Genomic DNA, 16,841 nt, shown 5'->3' with positions numbered 1-16,841 from the left:
TATACCCAAGGGGTTTTCCGATTGATCAAATGTTGGATGATTGTGTTGATAACAGCCTTTTGTGATTGTAAGTTACATGCACCACCATTGGCCACCCAAATGTTGGAATTGTAATGTTTAGCATCATTGCTGTCATTGTTTGCCCAGAGCTAAGAGCGTGTTTGAGTTATGTTTGATTATACCACTTGTTTGTCACTCCTACCTAAGTTGGTGCATTTTATTCGTTTAAACGTTATCAACCATCAGTTGATTCAATTGAAGAAATTTTTAAGTAACTGCCTGAATCATTTTACTTTATCAGTGTTTCTGGTATCCGTGCAAAAAGTGATTGTTGGATGTTTGTGAAGCTATGAATTACTTGTGATAAATGGCCTGCCAAGAGAAGTCTACTAGCGTCAAACATAGGCCATGTGAGGAATAAATTTCTGAGAATGTAGTCTGGAGTACAGTATTTTTTGGTAGTGGAACATGGGCTGTGGGTAAACCGGAACAGAATATAAGCATTTGAGAGGTGGTGCTACAGACGAATGTTGAAAATTAGGGCCGGCCCGGGTGGCCGAGAGGTTTTAGGCGCTGCATTCTGAAACCGCGAGACCACTACGGTCGCAGGTTCGAATCCTACCTCGGGCATGGATGTGTGTGATGTCCTTAGGTTAGTTAGGTTTAAGTAGTTCTAAGTTCTAGGGGACTGATGGCCTCAGAAGTTAAGTCCCATAGTGCTCACAGCCATTCGAACCATTTTTTTTTAAATTAGGTGGACTGATGAGGTAAGGAATGAGGAGGTTCTGCGCAAAATCGGAGAGGAAAGGAATATGTGGGAAACACTGGTAAGAAGAAGGACATCTGTTAAGGTATGAGAGAATCAGTTCCATGGAACTAAAGGGAGCTGTAGGGGGCAAAAACTGTAGAGGAAGACAATGACTCGAATACATCCAATGGCACAGGAGAGGAATTCGTGTCGGGGCGCATCAAACTAATCAGAAGATTAATAACCCAAAAAAGGTGTCCTATGTGATTTCACTAGGCGAAGAAGAACAACTCAGCCAGATATGTTTCACAATAAGCACACTCTTAACTAAGGCAGGTAACGGGCAGAGCCAAAGTTTCGAGCTGTGCTCATCTCTTACAGCCTGTTCTGCGTACTTTGTCGGGAAGTTTCTATCTCTGGTATAATGTTTATATTCAGAAGACCGAATTCTCAACGGACCGTAAAATGTAAATGAGCATCTCAATAGAAACTTCACGGAACTTAACCGGGCCAGTTATACAGCTAACAGTTATCGACACGGTAAGCTGAATTCTATCCGCAACGGCAATGCTTGCATTCTGATCTCAACCAGAAGCAAAGTTTCGCCTTACTTTCATGTTACGTGAGATACGAGACAAATTCAGGGCATCTTAGACAACACGTAGTGGTAAGTGACGCGGTGCCATCGTTTTCCGCCTTCCACAAATTTTTTAATTTGCATAGCAAAATCAAGCCACTGTTCAGAATGAGGACTAAAACCCCGGCAAGTAAATACCATAATTATATTAAATAACTTCGATATTACACACTAACTCGATATTTTTCATATCGTATGAAACACAGTAAAAATGTAAACATCCTTTGCTAGGCAGGGCTTAAATTAAGAATATTGTTTCTGGACATTTAAATATTTATACACAAAGGTATGTACCCTTTTCTGGATTAGTAGAGCAGACGTTCTTACTTTTCGAATTCTGTGGTGCTTGACTCTAAATGGCAAAATCTGACTTAACGATAGCACAACCTTCAAAAATATAGTAAACTTAAAATGGTATCAAGTATAATTCTATACTACTCAAATTTATTATCTCTTAGAAGTAGTCTGACATTTATAGGGTGTTACAAAAAGGTACGGCCAAACTGTCAGGGAACATTCCTCACACACAAATAAAGAAAAGATGTTATGTGGACATGTGTCCGGAAACACTTACTTTCCATGTTAGAACTCATTTCATTACTTCTCTTCAAATCACATTAATCATGGAATGGAAACACACAGCAACAGAACGTACCAACGTGACTTCAAACACTTTGTTACAGGAAATGTTCTCCGTTAGCGAGGGTACATGCATCCACCCTCCGTCGCATGGAATCCCTGATGCGCTGATGCAGCCCTAGAGAATGGCGTATTGTATCACAGCCGTCCACAATACGAGCACGAAGAGTCTCTACATTTGGTACCGGGGTTGCGTAGACAAGAGCTTTCAAATGCCCCCATAAATGACAGTCAAGAAGGTTGAGGTCAAGAGAGCGTGGAGGCCATGGAATTCGTCCGCCTCTACCAATACATCGGTCACCGAACCTGTTGTTGAGAAGCGTACGAACACTTCGACAGAAATGTGTAGGAGCTCCATCGTGCATGAACCACATGTTGTGTCGTACTTGTAAAGGCACATGTTCTAGCAGCACAGGTAGAGTATCCCGTATGAAATCATGATAACGTGCTCCATTGAGCGTAGGTGGAAGGACATGGGGCCCAATCAAGACATCACCAACAATGCCTGCCCAAACGTTCACAGAAGATCTGTGTTGATGACGTGATTGCACAATTGCGTGCGGATTCTCGTCAGCCAACACATGTTGTGGAAATTTACAATTTGATCATGTTGGAAGGAAGCCTCATCCGTAAATAGAACATTTGCAGTGAAATGAGGATTGCCACATTGTTGGATGAACCATTCGCAGAAGTGTACCCGTGAAGGTCAATCAGCTGCGATAGTGCCTGCACGCGCTGTACATGGTACGGAAACAACTGGTTCTCCTGCAGCACTCTCCATGCAGTAACGTGGTCAACGTTACCTTGTACAGCAGCAACTTCTCTGACGCTGACATTACGGTTATCGTCAACTGCACGAAGAACTGCCTCGTCCATTGCAGGTGTCCTCGTCGTTCTAGGTCTTCCCCAGTCGCGAGTCATAGGCTGGAATGTTCCGTGCTCCCTAAGACGCCGATCAATTGCTTCGAACGTTTTCCTGTCGGGACACCTCCGTTCTGGAAACCTGTCTCGATACAAACGTACCGCGCCACGGCTATTGCCCCGTGCTAATCCATACATCAAACGGGCATCTGCCAACTCCGCATTTGTAAACACTGCACTGACTGCAAAACAACGTTCGTGATGAACACTAACCCGTTAATGCTACGTACTGATGTGCTTGATGCTAGTACTGTAGAGCAATGAGTCGCATGTGAACGCAAGCACCGAAGTCAACATTACCTTCCTTCAATTGGGCCAACTGGCGGTGAATCGAGGAAGTACAGTACATACTGACGAAATTAAATGAGCTCTAACATGGAAATTAAGCGTTTCCGGACACATGTCCACATAACATCTTTTCTTTATTTGTATGTGAGGAATGTTTCCTGACAGTTTGGCCGTACCTTTTTGTAACACCCTGTATTTATTTCCTTCAATTGATAGAGAAATGCTTGTTATCTATGAGGCAGGCAACTATGGAGAACTGGCGCACAATTAACTGTGGTCAGGATATCACCATCAGAGACAGCTGTGACAGAACAAGGAAGTATAATATAAAAGATGCCTAAGGAAAAATGTATGCACTATGGACGGAAGTATCCATCAACACTTGAAATGAAGTACAGAAACATACTATACGATAAGGGCGCATCGAATTCGTCAACCGCATCGATTACTGAATGAACAAGAGGGAATCAGTAGGAATTGGTTTTTCGACTTTTTCGAGAAATCTTTGAACGTGTGTTACTAATAGGGTCTATGTGTGTCGTCTCTTCTATGGCAGTTTTCTATATACGCTCTGTACGTTCTTTTTGTGTATTTGTCGTTACTGAAGTTTGAGAATACCTGTTTGTTTTCGTCTCAGTAGGTGGCGCTTATAGTTGGCATGTTAATCTGACTTTGCGTGAACGTTTCTTATTATCGTGGGGCTACAATCGAGGCTAGGAACTGTCATAGTTATTTGAATTGAATTTTCGATCGATTTGCAGCGGGTGTAAAAAGTAAAACTGGCGTCCATCTTTTCGTTAACGCTGCATGCACTGGTTCTGTGTAGAGGGTTTCATAATTTTCTCGTCTCACTGTTATTTACTTTGACATTGGATAGCCAAATCATAGATTTCTTGTCGCAGTTTCACATGGCACACTCTTACGATCGTCTATGGATCGACGTTAGTCCGGCATATTAAGAATGCCCTTCAACTGTTTTCGCTGTTTGTGTAGTGTTATAAACATTTATCTTTTATGGTTTTCTGCCTTTAAATTTGCGAAGTTCGTATAATTTTTAGTTTCTATTTTGACACTCTCTCACGATTACTCAATCATTACTACTGTTTTAAGCTTATTTTACGCTTTCTTGATTTTATGTACGATACTATAACTATGTCATTTTATGGCAGAGCGGTTTTACTAATGGCCTTGACACAGAATGTTTCCTGTTCTGTGTATTTGTTTCAGCATAGCTTAATATTTACCTTTTTATAGTAGCTTGTTTTTAAGTTTTTAGTATGTCATAAATCTGTTGCCTATCATATTATGTTTTAACGTTCGATGAGTCACATGCTTTTACGACGTACATATTTATGTTTTACTGTACATCCTTAGGTTAAAAAATCTAATTAACGTTTCCAATGCTTACGTTATAATTGCTTACGTAGCTGCTAGGTTAGCGTCCGCTGCTTCGCTCGCGTAGAGTGTATGAAATGTAGAGACTTTTTTGTTTTGTCTTTATTGAATTGAATTTTTATGTTGTTCAGGAAGTGCAACACCTAAGGTTTTCATGATAATTAAGGACGTTTAAGCATGGCCTTTTCCCAATGTACTTCTGCCCACAAAGCGATTCTTGCAGCTGGAGTTCAAAACCTTTTGCGTTCTTGTGAGGCTAATTCCATAGTAGCTTTCATCCCCTAACAAATATTTTTTATATCCAACCGAGATGTATAATGCCAGTTGTCATATAAAATTTAAAAAAAAATTCATGTAATGAAATGTTTTCTTAAAAATTTTCATCCCTTATTTGATTTCCTTAGGGGTTGAGTTTCTGGAAACATTGAAACACCTTTCTTTATTTCCGATCGAGAAGCCAGATACCAGTTGTCACAAATGTAGCCTTAAAATCCTTCAGTAATTACTTATTTTCAAAAAAACTTTCATCCACTGTTTTACCCCTTAGTGGTTGAATTTCCATAAATGATCAAACGCATTTTTTTCTTTTCTGACTGAGAAACCAGATACTAGTTTTCGCAGTTCAGCATCAGATTTCCCCTAATAACGACATACTGTCAATAATCATTTCTATTGCAGTAACTTCAAGAAAGAACTAAAGGGTACAACCTAAAGCATACGCATGACGTAGTTGCTATAACAAGACACATTTATTTTATGTTTTTATGACACCAACCAATGACGTAGATATAGTACACATCAGAGAGATTAATATAACCAATTCACTTCAACACTCCCCCTAAATGTTTATCTTGCTAAATGCAGTACTTAACACATTCCAATTAATGATCTTAAATATTTAAGCCTGACATGTGGCAATGGTTTGGTGAGAATATCTGCAAGATTGCTGATTGCCTGGTACATGCTCAATGGCTAGCTGGCCTTCTTGAATCTTCTCGCGGATGTAGTGCATGCGAACATAAATATGCGTTGATCTCTTGTGAAATTCAGATTTTTGGCCAGTTTAATAGCACTTTCATTATCAACAAGAAGAACAGGAACGCTCTCCAGTGGTGAAATTTCTTCATAGAGCTTAGCTGGCCATATTCCTTCTCTTGCCGCTTTACTGGCAGCCACATACTCCGACTCTGTTGTTGACAGTGATAGGCAATGTTGCCGCCTGCTAGCCCAGGTAACTGCTCCTCCGCAAAATCTTGCAACCACTCAACTACCTGAGCGTCGGATTGCTGAATCACTGGCACAATCAGCATCAGTATATATCTTCAGTCATCAGTTTGCATGGCTAGCATCGTATTTTATACCCAATGACACTGAACCTTTTATATACTTCAGGATTATTTTTACCAGAGACCAGTGATTTTCTCGAGGATTCTCTAAAAATTTTGACACACAGCTCACTGCAAATGCTATATCGAGCCTTCTACCAACAGTTAAATACATAAGACAGCCAACTGCTTCTCGATACGGAGCATTAGTTGGTTTATCACTGGTTATCTCATTTGGCTGCAGACACTGCTCAATTGGAGTTGACACAGGATTTGCCTCTGTCATGTTAAACCGTAGAAGAGTATCTTTTGCAAACCATTCTCGATTAATCTCTATTGATCCACTCTGATCACACACAATTTTAATATTTAAGAAATATCCTACTGGCTCAACAGTAATTTTAAACTCATCTTTAATTTCCTTTAGGAAAACTGCAATATCCCACTTCTTACTTGCAGATATTAATCCGTCATCAACATACAGAAATACCATCAACTTGACGTTGCAGTTTTCTCGATAGAACAAACGCTGATCTACCTTACTTTCCACAAGCCCAAGATTTATTAGGAAGCCCTTGAATCGTATGTAGCAACAGGACTCAACGTTTCATTATAATCAATACCTTTTTGTTGACAAAATCCACGAACCACTAATCTTGCTTTATAGCGATCAATTTTACCATCAGCTTTACGCTTAATTCTATAAACCCAACTGTTTGTAATGGGCTTACGGTCTGGTGGCAGAGGCTCCAAAGACCACGTAGCATTTTCTTTCAAGGAAGTCATTTCTTCCTCCATTGCTTTTCTCCAGTGTTCATCGTCTACAGAATTAATAGCCTCAGTATAATTCTTTGGCTCATGTATTTCAGCCAGCATAATTTCAATAAGGCGCTCTGGTCTCTTTAGTTATTGCCTATTTCTCAATTCTCTTTCACTAGAACTTTCTTTTGTAGGTTCCTTAAACACACTTGCATCTTCATGATTCTTCAATTCTTCATTGCCTGTTTCACTTGGGAGTAGCACCATTGTCCTACCAGTTTTCTCGGGTTCAAAAACAACATCCTTACTCCGAAGAGTCCGCTGTTCTGATTCAACCCACACTCTAAAGCCATCAATGCCATCAGAATAACCAACAAAGATTCCTGGTTTTACTTTTGGATCCCATTTATTTCGCTTTTCCTTGGAAATATGAGCAAAACACTTCACCCCAAAAATATGAAGTTATTTAGCTGTATCGTCTTTCCAGTGAATACCTCATAAGGTGTTTTGCCATCCACACGACTTGTACCAGATCCGTTTAACACATAAACAGCTGTGTTACTGCTTCTGCGGTGGTGGTGGTTGTTGGGATGACTGCTTCTGCCCACAAAACCTTAGGCAGACCTTGAGCTAGCAACATGGTTCGAGCTAGTCCCACAACCTGTTAGTGCGCTCAGCACATCCATTCGGCTCTGGTGTATAAGGATTTGTGATAACGAGTTGTATGTCATTTAATTTCATCAAATCTTTAACTTCAGTATTATCAAATTCCCGTCCACCATCAGATTGAAATGCTTTTGGTAGTTGACCACAAAAATTCTTCGCAGTGCTCACCACTTGTGCAATGTTCTCTGCAGTCTCAGACTTCTGCTTGAGAAAATATATCAAGCCTATTCTTTAAAAGTCACTTCTCCAGGTTGTGTGGCACGCTACTGTCGTAACTGATAACTGTTCCGCTGCTGCTTCGCCTTAACACATGCGTCACAAAATTATTCGCCAAAGTCTTCAACTTCAACACCAGGCTGCTTCAAGAATTATTGGACATGACGTTTGTTCTGATGACCGAAGCGTTCATGCCAAATCTGCAGAGATTCTTTTGACGCAAAATTTACCTCAGGATAACAAGGCTGAATTTGTTTTGTCACTCGAATGAACATCTTCAGCAAGTTGCCACTGCGTATGCCACACGCTTTTACAACGCCATTGTTTCGGAACTAACACTTGTCTTTCGCTGAGTAATAGTCTAATCCCTTGTTCATAGCAGATGATACAGAAGAGAGATCTCTTCGCCCTTCTGGAGTATACAAAAACATTATCGATATGGCGCAACTTCCATTTTCCATCTACAAAAGCTTCAAAATAATAGTCCCTTTTCTTAGTGCGTTTATTGTCGAATCATTGCCCATGCATATCTTCATCGGTGTTGCAAACTTAGTAAATGATGTATACGACTCAATTTTCTTAGCCATGTGATTCGTCGCTCCTCAATCAGCGATCCACGAGTCCTCGTCCAATTCTGCACTTATTACTTCACCAATGAAAGCCTGGTCAGGCAAATCACTTTTGTTTTGGTTGTTAACGGTTTTTGTTTGTGTTTCACATTTGGACATATTTTTTTAAATATGGCGAAATACACCACAACCGAAACATTTGAGCTTCTTTTTGTTTGTAGACTTTTCGTATTTGTTTGACGAAGTGACATTCCTCATAGTAGTGCCGCCTGCATTTCTTATGTTTGCTTTGGTAGCGAAAAGTGCAACTACCTCGTCTCTTTTCTCTCTCCGACAAGCTCGACGACTGTCATCAGAAGTTAACACGTCCATTAAATGCTTTAGTTTTTTTTGATCTTCGGATCTTGCCCACCATGAGTGTCACGCAGTGTGTCAAGTAATCGCACCATTAACGATGATTCATTAGGTTTCACATTGTGTTGCTGCATTCGAAGAAACAAGTTTTCAAAACGAGCGAGATGTGTCACCATGTCATCGCCTGAACTCATGTAAAAATTGAATTCTGACTGAACAGAATGTGCAGTTTGCTTCGTTTTCTGTTCAAACACGGCATGTAGCTTGTCCCAAATACCTCGTGCACACTCACATGCAACCAGCAACGCCACGACTTTTGCTTTTACAGTTCTAACAATAATCTGATTCGCTGCACGATCAGCTTTGTCGCATGTTTTTAGCGCAGCATTAAACACGTCTATATGTGCCGATGTTGCATCCGCTTGCAAAGACGCCGGTTTTTCTACGTCACCAATACACACTTCGAATGCGCCGTCTGACACACGTAATAAATTTTGTACTGCGAACTTCCAAAAAATCCAGTTTTCAACCTCACACAGCTTCTCTGTGCCACGAAAATCCATTGCAGTCCAGTAAAACAGTTCAGATTTACAACCGCAAAAATTCCACAAGAGAAACGTGCAGCAATTGTTCACGTACATACAATACGAACCGCGTGTAGCACACAACGCACGCTAACGCGTTTCTGGCATCACGAAATGTAAAATTGCAATAGCCAATTCCTTTATTGAATCGTGTACTGGGTCCATAACCTATTGCAGAAACTTCAAGAAAGAACTAAAGGGCACAATATAAAGCATACGCAGGACGTAGTTGCTGTAAGAAGACATGTATTTAAATTTTTTTATGACACCAACCAAAGACATTGATATAGTACACAGCAGAGACAAAAATATAAACATTTCACTTCAACAATTTTATCCCGTATTTCACACCCTTAGGAGTGGAATATTGGTCAGTCCCTTCTGAAATGATGCCTACATTACAAGATCCACATCCTTTCCATACTTTAAGTTTCTATCCTTAGCGGTATGGGCTGGGTTATGAACCAGTGGACCAGTATCATCACCCTATTTCATCTCCGTAAGGGTTGAATTTCTAAAAACAGTGAAACACGTATTTTTTCACCACTAACCGAGAAGACGAACACCAGTTTTCAAAACATTTAGCTTTAAAAATGCTTACGCAACGAAATATTTTCTAAAACATTTGACTCCCTATTTCACCACCTTAGGGGTTGAATTTCCAAGAACAATGAAAAACTAATTTTTTTTTATTTGTAACTGAGAAACCAAATCTGAATTTTCATAAATTTAGCTTTATAGTGCATAACTAACAAAATATTTTCGTAAAAATCTCATCCCCTATTACATCCCGGGAGAAGATGCTTCCAAAAATACTGAGACACACTTATTTGTAACAAAAAGTGAAATATCATTGTTCATAGATGTAGCTGTAAAAATAGTTTAGTAGTTGTTTAATAACAACATATTTTTAAAAAGTCTTCACCTACTATTTCACCCCCATAGTTTTAAATTTCCAAAAATCCTGAAACTGGTCTCTCTTAATTTTGACTGAGAGACCTAATACCAGTTTTCGTATGTGTAGCTTCAAAATTTCCTGAACAGCGACATTTTCAAAAATACCCTTCACCCCCAATTTCACCCCATTGGGGTTGAAATTTCGAGAAATCCCTTATACGAATTCTACAGTATAAGATCGACATAATCTCAGAATCTCAAGTTCCTATCCTTAGCGGTTACTTATTTTTTCAATGTGAACATTACAGGAGTTTTTAAAGTTTTATGCCTGCATGGTTCCTCCATTGCTTTGAAGTTTTTATATTACATGATCGATATATTCATTGTATGTTTGCCTAATGGCTACATTCTTCGACAGCCAACTATTGTCTGAAAGGCTGGTAACACCATCTGTTGACGGTAATTTCTTTCATTACCACTGTTTCTCGATGTATGGGCTGTTTGGTACCTGTCTCCACGTACATGAAAGCTACATTTTCAGGACTTTATGCAGCCACTTTTGCTTCATTGGTTTTTGTATTTCATTGTAAGTACTGATGGAAACTCCTGTCCATAATGTGTACATTTCTTTTGAGTCATCTTTTTACATTGTATTTCCTTACTGTAGTGCGGCATTGTGATAATGTATAGAATTGAATCAATAAATTAATTTGCGACCACTTATTTTCTCAGTTCATTGTGTGACATTTATTTACTGCTAATACGAGGTGTATGATAAAAGTAATGAGACTGACAAGACAGTGATGTGGCAACGGTCTGTTGTTCTCGTGTGGACCAGCCTGTTCATCCCTTCCAGATGCTCAGTCTGAGTTTCAGCTCCGTATAGCCATCACGTGACTTCCGAGTGAACCGTCAGTAATTTTTTTTTCTTGTGTTATGAAAATGGAACAGCGGAATTTAGAGCATTGTCTTGCAGTCATGTTTTGTGTTACACTTTGAGAATCCGCGAGCCTTAGAAATGATGGAACAGGCCTGTGGAAACATTTCTTATCAGGAGCGCAAGTTTATCGCTACAGCATATCATTTTTGGAAGGCCAAGAACACTGCAGATGACCTTCGCTCAGGGAGACCTCAGACTTAAAAAACCGATGAAAACGTCGAACGTGTGCATGCTCTTGTGAGATCAGGTCCACGTTGAACAATAAGGATAATGAGTGACCTGGTAAATTTAAACACTTTCAACGTACCTAAACTTTTGACCGAAGTTTTCCACTTGCTTAAAGTTCGTGCCAAAATGATGCCGAAAAAACTCAAAACTGGGCAGAAGGAGAATAGCAGAAACGTGTGCGTTGATCTTCTTGACAAGACTGCCAATGACCACGAGTGCTTCAGTCGAGTCATCGCAAGTGACGAACCCCTGATTTTTGAGTACGATCTGAGACAAAGCGGCGAATAGAGGAGTGGCACACTGAGACTCATCGACTGGAAGAAGCTCGAATGTGCAAATCAAAGATCGAAATATTGGTGATTTGCTTCTCCGTCAATAGTGGGATCGTGCATAGCGAATCTGTTCCTCCAGGACAAACTGCCAACCAAGTGTTCCACAAAGATATCCTTGAAAGGCTGAGGAAAAGGTTTAAACGAGTGAGACCGGACACTGCAGACAATGGACGCTGCATTATGACAACACTGCATGTCACCCGGCCACTTCCTGTTCTTCCACAGCACCCTACTCACCTGATGTAACCCTTGTGTCATTTCTCTTTTCCAGAAATTGAAAGATTTCTTAAAAGGACGTCATATTGGGTCTCTGGAAAACATTGAAACGAACGTGATCGACATATTTAGGCTCTATCAGTTGAAGCATTTAACGCTGCCACCAAGACTGGGAGTAGCGATTTCACCGGTGGATAACTGCTGAAGGGAACTACTTTGAATGGAGCAGTATTCTTGTTCTGTAGCCTGCCACCTATAATTGAAACACAGGCTTTATTCATTCTAACACAAATTATTACTGCCATGGACAATGTTTTCTATACATCGACAACCAATACAATATAATAAACAATCTTGTCGGAGGAACATCAGCAACTGAGCATTATGGCAAAGGCTGGAAATACCGCTTCAGTTGTAACGCCCTTTTTATTTAAAGCACGACCTGTTTCAGGCTCTTATATGTCCATCATCAGGTGTTATAACGTTGTGCTGTGACTCCATGCCCCTTGGTGGACGAGCACAGGACGCGGTGTATCAGCAGCTAGCCCTCGCTGCTGTTACACCGCGTCCTGTGCTCGTCCACCAAGGGGCATGGAGTCTGTTGGAGCAGCGACTCGCTTGTATGCTGATTGGAGCCCTGATCGTGCCACGAGGTCTTATGTCTTCGTACAAAATGGATATTAAAAATTAAGAAAATCCAAGTGTGAATAATAAAATACATCAAAAGGAAAGAACAGATGGTGAGAGGAATGCTACTAACAGCTTAGCAGCGGTGTCGCCCAAGTCGGGCAGGCCGAGGTGGCCGAGCGGCTATAGGCGCTTCAGTCTGGAACCGCAAGACCGCTGCGATCGCAGGTTCGAATCCTGCCTCGGGTGTGGATGTTTGTGATGTCCTTAGGTTAATTAGGTTTAAATAGTTCTAAGTTCTAGGGGACTGATGACCACAGATTTTAAGTCTCATAGTGCTCAGAGCCATTTGAACCATTTTTCGCCCAAGTCGCATGTGCTCTCGTAATCTGTAAACCGTATTCTAGTGAGTGCAATACACATAGCGTTAACGTGACGTGATACATTGTACCTAAGATAACAGCGAGTTAATATGATAGTGACCACTTGCCGAAACTAGTTCTTTGGAAGCTTCTAGAATATAATTTATGACTGTACAATGTAATATGTATAACGTACTCTTACCCATATATTCTGTCTACAACTACAGAAGTATGATGTGTGCACACTTTTATTTTATTCATAGAATTAGTGGTTCTTACACGCCTAACTTATGAACGACGCATTAAAAAAGAATAATCCTCTATGTGTTACCTATTGTTCAGAAAATGTTCTTTGTAAGCTCTTGTTACGTCCATTGCGAGTACTTGCAATGATGACTTGGCATTGAACAATTTTTCAACCGCAGAAAAAGTTACAGCTGCATTGTCAGCTTTTTATAACCAATAAAGGAGTAGAATAATTCATGTATTATCTGTGTAATTATTCAGCTAATCGATGGCTCAGAAAACTGATTATATTAAGCGGGTAATTACGTTCTACCAGGCCCATGAAACTGTGTGGAAACATCGCCAAAACTTAATAATATCACACTGGAATATCGAGGCTGGGCACCGATGCATGTCATCAGGCTATACGCAAGGGTGGGCACTCAAATGCACACTAATTCACAAACTCATGACGCAATGATATGGAAAATTCACCCTCATTACGCTATTCATCCCGTGTGAACGTTAATACTCTTTTATAACAGAGACGCTCGGGGCTGGGTGAGAGAAGCTATTTAGTAGATGACAGTGGGGGGAGAGGGCGAGAGGTAGAGAGGTAGAGAGGTAGAGAGGGAGAGAGGGAGAGAGGGAGAGAGGGGGAGAGGGGGGGGGGGAGATAGAGGGGAAGAGAGAGAGGGGGGAGAGGGGGGGAGAGGGAGGTGGAGGGGGAGAGGGAGGGAAGAAAGGGAGTGAGGGAGTTGAAGTACAGCTGTTGCCCAGAAAGTAATGCGCCGCATTTTTTTTTTCAACAGTTCTTCATTGAACACAATGAGAATTACACACAAAAAAGAATGGTTCAAAATGGTTCAAATGACTCTGAGCACTATGGGACTTAACTTCTGAGGTCATCAGTCCCCTAGAACTTAGAGCTACTTAAACCTAACCAACCTAAGGACATCACACACATCCATGCCTGAGGCAGGATTCGAACCTGCAACCGTAGCGGTCGCGCGGTTCCAGACTGTAGCGCCTAGAACTGCTCGGCCACCCTGGCCGGCCAAAAAGGAATGTTGTTTTATCTACACACCCTATTTTTTTCACGTAATCTCCATCCCGTTCTATGGCCTTCCTCCAATGCGATACCAATCCTTGTCCTGTTGGCGGAGCCAGTGTTTCACTGTGTGAATCACCTCCTCATCGTCCTAAAATGTTTTCCACATATGGCATCATTTAATGGCCCACACAAGTGGAAGTCCGACGGGGCTTGGTTAGGGCTGTAGAGTGGATGAGCTAAGACTGTCCAATCCTGTTTCGCGATATGTTCAACAGTCCTCGGACTTGTGTGGGTGCGAGCGTTATCGTGCTGCAGGAATGAAGCTCCCGGGTTGCTATGGCGCCGAAGTCACTGGAAGCGCGTCTTCACTTTAGTTAATGTGTTGACTTGTGCTTCTGAATTAATGCTACCGCCTTTTGGCATCACATTAATAAGAATCACACCTTCACATTCCCAGGACATGGTGATCATGACATTACCAGCGGAAGCAGTTGCTTCTTGCGTGGAGGTGGAAACAGCGCCATTCCATCGACTGTCGTTTCGGGTTAAAAATGGTGAACACAGGTTTCATCATCTGTCACAAACCGGGACAAGAAGGCCTCCCCCTAAGATCCAGAACGTTGCAACAAGTCAAAACCACTGTTTTGTCTGTGTGATTTGTGATCCACCGTAAGACACAGGGGACCCATCTTGCACACACTTATGAATATCCAAGAGTGTGGATAATTTCATCCACACTTCCATTGCTGATTGACAGTTGCAGCGCGTCTGTCCTCACGAGCGACAGCCGTGGATGGTTTCGCCGACCGCTGCAAATCGCGGAGCCCCGCCGAACCGCTTTCTGATGACCTGACCCTCTATGCCCATCGATAACTGTACTTCAGTCGACAGCAGATGCTCTACAGACTTTGCCCAAGGGTTTGTTAATATCCCCCACAGTTTCTTTCTCTGCAATCAGAAATTCAATGACGGCACGTTGCTTGTAAAGTACATCAAGTACATCACTCCATTTTGAAACTGTTCTGCAGCTACGCTGGCTGTCGGAAATATCGGAAACGTGGCGGGCTCACTCAGGAGAATTCATATCATATATACGTAAAATTTCGATGAGGAAAAAAATGCAATGTATTACTTTCTGGGCAACCCCCGTATGCAGGTAGGGATAAACGTGGAGTGTGGCTTCTCTGCTACACACAACGGTGGCTCTAAACCACGGACTCTTGACGTGCAACAGAGAATGTGCACAATATTGTACCTTAGTACCAATTTGGGAATATATATGGGAGAATTTATGACCGAAGATGACGATTAATTTAGTATTCATCTGCAGAGGTATTGGTATTTTAATTTTAACATGCTTGTACTTTCACTATGTCATAGCATTTCCTTGTTCTTGTTGGCTGCTACACACCAAGCTGATTCCATTGTTCTACACTCATATCGTGTAACGATGCCCATTGTATACAACAAAGATAATGAAGTAACAGCGGTGCGGGTTAGGCGCGTGGTCTGACGCAACGCCCCCTCCCCCCCCCCCCCCCCCCCCGGAAGTTTGAGTCCTCCCTTGGGCGGGGGTGTGTGTGTGTGTGTTATCCTTAGCGCAAGTTAGTTCAAGTTAGATTAAATTAGCCCACCCGGTTGGCTGTGCGGTCTAACGCACTGCTTTCCAGGCGGCAAGGAGCGCCGGTCCCTGGCACGAATCCGCCCGGCGGATTTGTGTCGAGGTCTGGTGAGCCGGCCAGGCTGTGGATGGTTTTTAGGCGGTTTTCCATCAGCCTCGGCGAATGCGGGCTGGTTCCCCTTATTCCGCCTCAGCTACACTATGTCGGCGATTGCTGCACAAACAAGTTCTCCATGTACGCATACACCACCATTACTCTACCACGTAATCATAGGGGTTACACTCGCCTGGTGTGAGACGTTCCCTGGGGGATCCACCAGGGGCCGAACCGCACAATAACCCTAGGTTCGGTGTGGGGTGGCGGAGGGGTGAAGTGGGCTGCGATAGTCGTCGTGGGGTTGCGGACTACTACAGCTGCGGCGGGGACGGAGCCTCTTCGTCGTTTGTAGGTCCCCAGTTAACATAACATAACAGATTAAATAGTGTGCAAATCAAGGGACCGATGACCTCAGCAGTTTGATCCATAGGTCCTTACCACAAATGAAGTAACAACAGGTAAATGATACATATTTTTGAAGAGCCTTCCCACAGATACCTACAATTATGAAAGCAAGTTGGTTTTATTCACAGTATCAATACATCATATTATTCCCTCCCTTTCGGTTACGAAACAGTATTGTTCAACGTAATCCCTGTCGGCCCTTACTGGGAGGGCTTGTATGCCTGCATGGTACCACTCTGCTGGTCGACGTCATAGCCAATGTCTTGCTGCTTCAATAAACCTCCCCATCATCGAGCTTCTGCTTCCTGTGTTCATCTATCAGGGGCCCAAACAGAACGAAGTCGAAGGTGCGAAATACGGGCTGTAGGGTGGATGTGCAGAAACAGTCTAATGAAGTTTTGTGAGCTCCTCTCGGATGCACATACTTGTGTCAGGCCTTGCGTTGTCAAGGAGGAGGAAATGTTCGTTTACATTTTGGTAGTGACGAACACTACATCGCTTCTTCAGTTTCCTGCGGATTGAACAACAAATTTCAGAGTTGGTCGTTACACCATGAGGAAGGACATCAAACAGAGTAACTCCTTCAGACTCCCACAAATCCATCGCCATGACTTTACCAGTTGAGGGTGCGTCTTTGAACGTTCTTCCCGGACGAGAGGTGGTATGGTACAACTCCATGGATTGCCGTTTTTTTTTTCCGGTTCGAAGTGATGAACCATGTTTCATCGCCTGTGAA

The sequence above is a fragment of the Schistocerca americana genome, chromosome 1, assembly GCF_021461395.2.
Source record: "Schistocerca americana isolate TAMUIC-IGC-003095 chromosome 1, iqSchAmer2.1, whole genome shotgun sequence".
NCBI classification, from domain to species: Eukaryota; Metazoa; Arthropoda; class Insecta; order Orthoptera; family Acrididae; genus Schistocerca; species Schistocerca americana.
This window is presented reverse-complemented; position numbering follows the sequence as displayed.